Source organism: Callospermophilus lateralis, chromosome 1, assembly GCF_048772815.1.
Source record: "Callospermophilus lateralis isolate mCalLat2 chromosome 1, mCalLat2.hap1, whole genome shotgun sequence".
Taxonomy (NCBI): domain Eukaryota; kingdom Metazoa; phylum Chordata; class Mammalia; order Rodentia; family Sciuridae; genus Callospermophilus; species Callospermophilus lateralis.
In genome coordinates, this window is record NC_135305.1 from 112,565,257 (window position 1) to 112,572,643 (window position 7,387).

The window sequence follows — 7,387 nt, forward strand, 5'->3', positions numbered from 1 at the left end:
AAGATGTCCCGGTGACCTCCATCATAGTGTGCAAGTAGAGCACCAAGACTATAACAGGGAAGGGACTGGGGTCTGAGAGGTCAAGGCGCCAGAATCCACTGGCCGAGTGGAGGTCCACCCCACCAGAGAGACCTTCAGAATCACCAAGGGATCAAGAATGGCCTTGTTGAACTGAAACCCTGGGAAGAACTTGTGGCTGGCTCCAACTCCAACTCAGTCCTAAATTCCTGAAAAACTGTTCCACGTGGAGTCCTTGTGCGAACATCACCTGCCCTTGGAGGCTGGATGTGGAGATGGAACGCAGAGTTCTCCACGTAGCCTCCTCGGTCTGGAGGCCAGGTAGACTCTACATGTCCTGTCTGATACTATATTTTATATTCTTCTCAATCTCACTTCTTGCCCATCAAAACCTGGATTTGCCTTCTCACATGGAAGGAAGTCCCCCTGATCCAGTCTGCAGATGTGAACTTGGCACCCAGTTAGCAATTGGGACTCAAGGGAGGCTCAGGGAGGCTCAGGGAAGTGTTTTCTGGTTGACAGTGTAAGCCTTGGCCATGAGTCTGCCTCTATCTCTGTGCTACACACCACAGCTCTGTGGCCATGTCTTGCAGCCAGAGGCAACACGTTCAAAAAGACAGCAGAAGTTCTCAGGATGACAAAATGCAGAGATCAGAAGTGACATCCCTGAACTGTGGAACCAATCAGGAGCCTCCTCTCTTCTCATTGTGTGAGAAAATCTGTGGCCATCACTGTGTCTTCCATAGTCAGAGGAAAGGACAAAAGCTGGGGATCAGAGCAGCTTCTCAGTGGAGAACCAACAGAAACCTCAAAGTTCCTTGAGGCCAGGTGTGGATTGCTGGATACGGGAGAATCCCTGAGCGCCTGGACCTACAGGGCCTGAGAGATCTCCTTTGTGTTCCAGGACCAGGTTCTGAATGTGAGACAGGAGAACCTGCCTTAGGTGACAAGCTTCAGGACCCATGTGGAGACAGGTGGTGGTGAGATGTTGCTGAGCAACAGGCACACCACGCACCCAGAACCTGCACCCTCTCCAATACCCAGGCTAAGTCCTCTTCCACTAGGAGAGGGAAAGGAGCCAGTGCAGGTGTGGTCTCTGAAGCTGAAGGGGTATGCAGGCTGATGTGGCACGTGACCTCCTTGCTGACCTGTGAAACTATGATGGCACCCCGACTTGGACAGCAGCTGGCTCATTGCTTTGGAAGTCATTCTAGAAGTGAACTTGTAATCTCTTGCTCCCCAGCATTATCCTAAAAATTTTTCAGCACCAGCAACTTACTTTTTATAATGGTATTTCCACAACTAGTATTTCAGAGAGACTAGTGAGAGCCCCATTGCAAACACACTAAAGGGGGAGAGGAGAAAATAAAGATAAAATTTCTCTAAGTACCACAAAGAGCTAAGTGATAGGCGCCCCACCCCCAACACACACACTTGACTTTAGAAATGGTTGTGGGCTCAAGAAATGGAGTGTTTGAGTCAGCAGATTCCTCAGTGTGTGGGCTTAACCAGAGTGTGGAACAGGGTGGCCTGGGGGCTGAGGTTCTGGTTTTACAGACAAAATAGAAGTGCAAATGGAGGTGTATGTGTGGCCACCTTTGTTCCCCAGTCTTGGGAGCAAAGACTGAATGAGAGGCTAAGGAGCTTATCTGTATAAATAAAGTCTTTAGCTTCTAGAGTTGGAATCTAAGAGTGCCTGGCTGACCTAATGGCAGCCCTGCCCATCTTCCCTGTTAGGAAACTCCTTAGATCAAAAAGAACCATAATAATATAGGAATGGGAGAGAACAGAGCAAGGCTGTGTGAGCATCTTCCCTGTTAGGAAGCTCCTTAGATCAAAAAGAACCATAATAATAATAGGAGTTGGAGAGAACAGAGCCAGGCTGTGTGAGTAGAGTGTCCAATGGTGGCCCTGAGCCAACGTGGGGAGTGCCCATGGGCCTGCTCTAGGATGTCTGTGACATTGAAGCTGCTGAGTTAGGCAGTAAAGGCTCTCTCCTTATACACAGCAGCATTGACTTCAGCAATAACATGAAAGCACAGTGGAAGGAGAGAGGGGGAAGAGAATACCCCACCAGGTTGTGAAGCACCAATTCCTGAAGCCAGGTAGCTGTGCGACCTTCTTCTCAGTGTCTCGACTCAGAAGTCCCAGCAGAGCGCCCTCTCCACCACTGAGGCTCCAAAGCTCTTGTTTCCAGTGGGCCTCCTTAAATACCAGCAAATAGAACACAGAAAACGCTGCTCCAACAGCCCTCGGCACTTAGCCTGGGTTCATCCCCCCAAGGACTGACCAGACCCCCAGAGGATGTGCACCTGGAGATAAGTGAGATCACTGAGTTCCCCTGAGCCACAGGAAGCCAGCATTCCATGGATGTTTTGTCTGGGACATTCAAATGTGACTACAGGCACAGACAGGGAAGGTCTTGATATGTTCCTCAACCTGGAATGCTCTCAGTGACATTTTGCAAGAATTAGCTCTCTTCACTCTCACAGTGACATAAATGACTTTAGACTTGGTCACTGTTTTGCAGGTTTGGGCTCATGGCTTCTGTGATGCACCAGGTAAGGAAAGGGTTGGGCCTGGAGTGTGCTCAGCTCACTGGCTCCATGCCCACCCCAAGCAGCCGCATGACCCCCTAGGCAGGCTCCTTGTTCAGGAGGAGATAGGCCAAGGCTGCCTGCAGTCCCAGAGCTCCCTGCTGGGTCTGAGCTTTGCCTCCAACCTTGATTCCCAAAACCAAGATGGAGTTGGAATGAGGAGGATCTGGTGTCTGCTGCCCCTTCTTGGAGGACCAGGAAGCCCCGCACTGAGGTCTCTTTTGCCCTCCTGTCCACAGCCAGCAATTGCCTCACTTCTCTGTGGAGCTGTGATGGTCACTAAGAGGTGTCTAGTGAGACTTTGAGTGGAGGCTAATATCTGCAGCAGGAGGAAACACCAAGACAACTCTGTGTCCTGGGCTTTACTGGAGCCTCTCAAGTTAGGAGGATCCTGATTTTGAGAAGGAGCCATAGTACCTGATGTGCCACTGCCACAGAATGTGGACTGTGGCATCCATTCACATTCCCAATGCTCCTTGGACTCAAGGGAAATAAATGCCCTTCAGGAATGTCATGATGGCTCAGGTGGATGAAGTTGCAGACTGAAAGATTGGGGAGTGGAAGCTTTTCCAAGCCATAACCTCTCCCAGCATGTCATTCTCTGTGAGATGAAAACAGTGATCTGCATTTTTCTATCTCACAAGATGATGCTGAGAAAAAATAAATGAACATCATCAATGTGACCTCTTTTAGTAGAAAAAGCTAAGCTGAAAAATGAATAAAGCTGTTTTTCTACGAATATAAGCCTCCACTTTCTGTGTTACTAATTGAAGACAGGGAAAACATGAGAATTTTATTTTTTAAAGTTGGAATTGAATTCTTTAACAGTATTGCACATGGGCAGTGGTTAAGAACATTTTTAAAAAATGGAAAAAATGATTTCTTGCTGAAAATATGAAATTACCAGATCTTGTATCTTTCCTCATGCACCTGTGGTAAGTATTTTCTAGCTAATACTGATGGAATGATATTTTGGAAATTGAGCAACAGATATTCTCAATAAAACTATAAATTCTCACTGTAAAGTGTTAGTCTACAATTGTGTTGTTTTCCAATGTCTGTTTAATATGTGCAGCTTTAATGCAATATGTCCTCTAGAACTAAATTGCAAATAGAAGGTAAATTGGATGAATTGATAATTTTAGGCCATAAAACCCGCTTTCCTGCTGTGCTTTCCTGGGGCCCTCAGATATGTCATAGGGGCTGCCCACCTCTGTGCATGAACCTGGAGGCCATACTTGGAGGGTTATGGGGTAGAAGGGAGGATGGAACCATCTTCTCAACAGCTTTCCTATCTTTGCATCCCTCTCTAAACACAGATTAATTTTTTAATGTCATCATTCTTTACTCTGAATATCCAGCACCAATATCTGCTTCATTTTTGAAATAATCTTTACTGCTAAATCAACCAAAATCTCTTTTAAAGCATACACACAGTTACTACTCTTTAAAATCAATTTATTCTTTGAGTCAAAGAAAAAATGCTGTAAGTTGTTCTTTTTAGGAATGCTTTAATTGGAAGGTGAAATCAAGCAATTATTGAAAGTTTTAAAGATCATTTCAGCAAACGTTTTCTTTTGAAAGTGAATTAGGAAATATTTTGGTGTAAACATTAATTACAGTGTTTTAAGTGATTGTGATAAAATTGCAATTAAAAATAAAACATGTTTATAATTTAGAGGTTAATTTTTCTTACACCTATTTCACTTTGGTGCTTTTTACTTGGTGGCATCTTAATGAGCAGAGACGAGTTCTTGGTGTCACTTTAGAATATCCTCCATCTGTCTAGCTCCCTCTTCTCCTAAGAGAGAGTGAATTTCCAGTGTGGCTGGTCCACAGCAAATGCCAGACATGGACTGCTTCTCCCTCCTCATTCTCTTCTTGAGTCTCCACCAGAGATAAGAGAATGATTCCCTGGGAGGTTTTCATGTTCCCAAAGAGATAAGATTCCCAGAGACCTTTAAGACCCTGGCTAATGGAGAGACCTTGTCCCTCTCAGTCTTCATGTCCCAAAGGTGATCAGCAGAGGGCATGTGCACCTAAGATGGCACCCGACATGTCTCCCTGCCTCTTCCCAAGTCTGCCCCCAATGCATGGGAATACTTCTTCTCAGACGCTCTTTAAATGTCCATCACAGGTCCCTGTGCCATTTGCTCGGCAGAAATTTCATCTGTGCAATTGACTGTCTACTGTAGACCATGGCAGAGAATTGTATTTTTCCATTTTTATGAAAGCAGGCAGCTTTTGACACTTAGAAATTCCATTTCAGCTACTGTAAGTAGGCACCAAATTGCTGTCTACTCACTGTAATTATGGACAATTCTAAAACTTTCACACATTTTCAGAGTTTTAGTGAATCACTTTAAGGAGATATCAGGGGCATTGTGTCTCTCTAGTGAAATGGGATTATAATGCATTTTCCCCCAAGTACCTTCAGCCAGCACTGTGTGGCTTTATCTGCATTGAATTTCTAACGTATCATAGTTCAAATGATATCTTGGGTGATGGCTGATTAGTTGCCCTTGGAAATGACTTGCATGCATGGCCTAATTTTTCAAAAAGCTTTAAGAAGGGTCACAACAAAATTTAGTTGTAGGACATAAAATAAACTAATGTGTATTTTCCTGCCCTTCATAAACTGTATTGTTTGTTTGTTGTGTTACTGGGATGTGGATCACTATTAATGACAGTCCAGTGTATCTCAAGTATGGATTAAGGTTACAGAACACCGGGGCTTATTTTTTCTAATTATGTACACTTAAAGAATGTTTTGGAATTAACATTTCTGTGACAAAAATTTGCAAATGTGAAGAAGAGTTATCACAACAAATATTTTGATTTTTTTTCTTTGAATTTTGTTCAATTCAGTAAGTAACACTTAGACATTCATGATCCCAAGGATTTTTCCATAACTGTCTCGTCATTGGATGAAATGGTGGTGTCTGTCCAGCCAAACCTGCAGTCCCAGTGGCCGGTTGTGGTTGCAGAGGGCGAAGGACAAGGGCCCCTGGTCAAGTTGGAGATGATGATCAGCGAGCCTTGCCAGAAGACCAAGAGGAAGAGTGTTCTTGCTGTGGGTAAAGGAAGCATCAAGGTCAGGTTTGCACTGGGCAACGAGGAGGAGCACTGAGGAGGCAGCAATGACATGGAGGGCGTGAACTGGGAATACAAAGATCACCTGAGAAACTCCATAGAGCGGGAAGGGTGCCAGGAGCGAGCAGTCCAGGAGTGGCTCCAGTGTGGTGGCCCTGCTGGCCCAGAGGACAGGACCAACAGGAGCACAGCCCTGCCACTGCCTGGGGAGGGGAAGGACAGGAAGCTGCTCAAGAGTGGTGGTGTAGACGCCTTCACCAGCTTCCCCACCCAGGGGAAGTTTCCAGAATCCAGTAACCCTAGTGACCTTACAGTGGCATCGAGGGGCTTTACAGACTTGGAGATCAGCATGTACGCCCTGCTGTGCGTCTTCTGCTTGGCCATCCTGGTCTTCCTGATCAACTGCTTGGCATTTGCCTGGAAGTACAGACACAAAAGGCTTGCGGTGAGCGAGCAGGGCAACATCTCCCACTCCCACGACTGGGTCTGGCTTGGGAACAAGGTGGAGCTTTTGGAGAACCCAGTGGACATCACGCTCCCCTCGGAGGAGTGCACGACCATGATAGACAGGGGGCTGCAGTTTGAGGAGAAGAACTTCCTGCTGAATGGAGGTTCCCAGAAGCCCTTCCCCAGTCAGCTACTCAGACCTTCGGACTCTGTCTATGAGAAAGAGATGAAAAACGAACCTGTAAACTGTTCTGGCCCAAAGAGGAAGAGGGTCAAGTTTACTTCCTACACCACCATCCTCCCCGAGGATGGGGGCCCGTACACCAATTCCATCTTGTTTGACAGTGATGACAGCATCAAGTGGGTCTGCCAGGACATGGGGCTGGGGACTCCCAGGACTTGAAATACTGTGTTATATTTGAATTCACTGATGTGCCTTCTGGTTTTCAAACAGCTGGAGCCGTGAGCTTGTTCAGCAACAGAGGGTGATTTAATAAGGATTTATTTGTTGAAGCCTGGTATGTGGGGGCTGGGGGGAAGGGGGCAGGGTCCTCTTCTAATCACATGGAACTGCCCTGAAGAGTTAGGGCAGGACTGGGGATGTGGCTCAAGTGGTAGCGCACTCGCCTGGCATGCGTGCTGCCTGGGTTCAATCCTTAGCACCACATACAAACAAAGATGTTGTGTCTGCCGAAAACTAAAAAATAAATATTAAAAATTCTCTCTCTCTCTCTCTCTCTCTCCCTCTCTCTCTAAAGAGTTAGTGCAGCTTTTGTGTAAGCCAGGATGAGCACCTGGCATGGCCCCTGTAGTACTGCTGCAGCACTGTGTCAGCAGTCGCACTACCTTGTACTCGCTCATTACCAGTGTGCCGAGTTCTCCACCAAGGACTTTATCCGCCAGCTCAGGACAAACAGATGTTTAGAACTGGGAGGAGTTTGATGGTTAATTTTCCTATACTTTGACATCAGTTAGGTGCATGGACAAGTCTTACTCTGGGTCTGAGAACTCTTCTGTGACAGGTGAGTGAATGTGGCCACTCTTATTGGTGATGTGCTCTGCCCATTGTTTTTATGCACATTTATGCCAACACCTGTTGCTGTTTTGTTTGGGGGATAGTTGTTTATTGTTTTGTTTTTGACTTCTGGGAGGCTTTTTGAAACATACATGGTTTCTCTCCTTTAACTGACATTTGCTTGGATGAGACAGGAGTTGGGCTCCCTGGAACCAGC

The 7,387-nt window shown here is 46.2% G+C and overlaps 1 pseudogene; it reads left to right on the forward strand.

The window, feature by feature from the left end:
* Positions 1–4,671: 4,671 nt before the first annotated feature.
* LOC143397887 (transmembrane protein 132B pseudogene) lies at positions 4,672–6,558 on the forward strand (annotated as a pseudogene).
* The last annotated feature ends 829 nt before the right edge of the window (positions 6,559–7,387 follow it).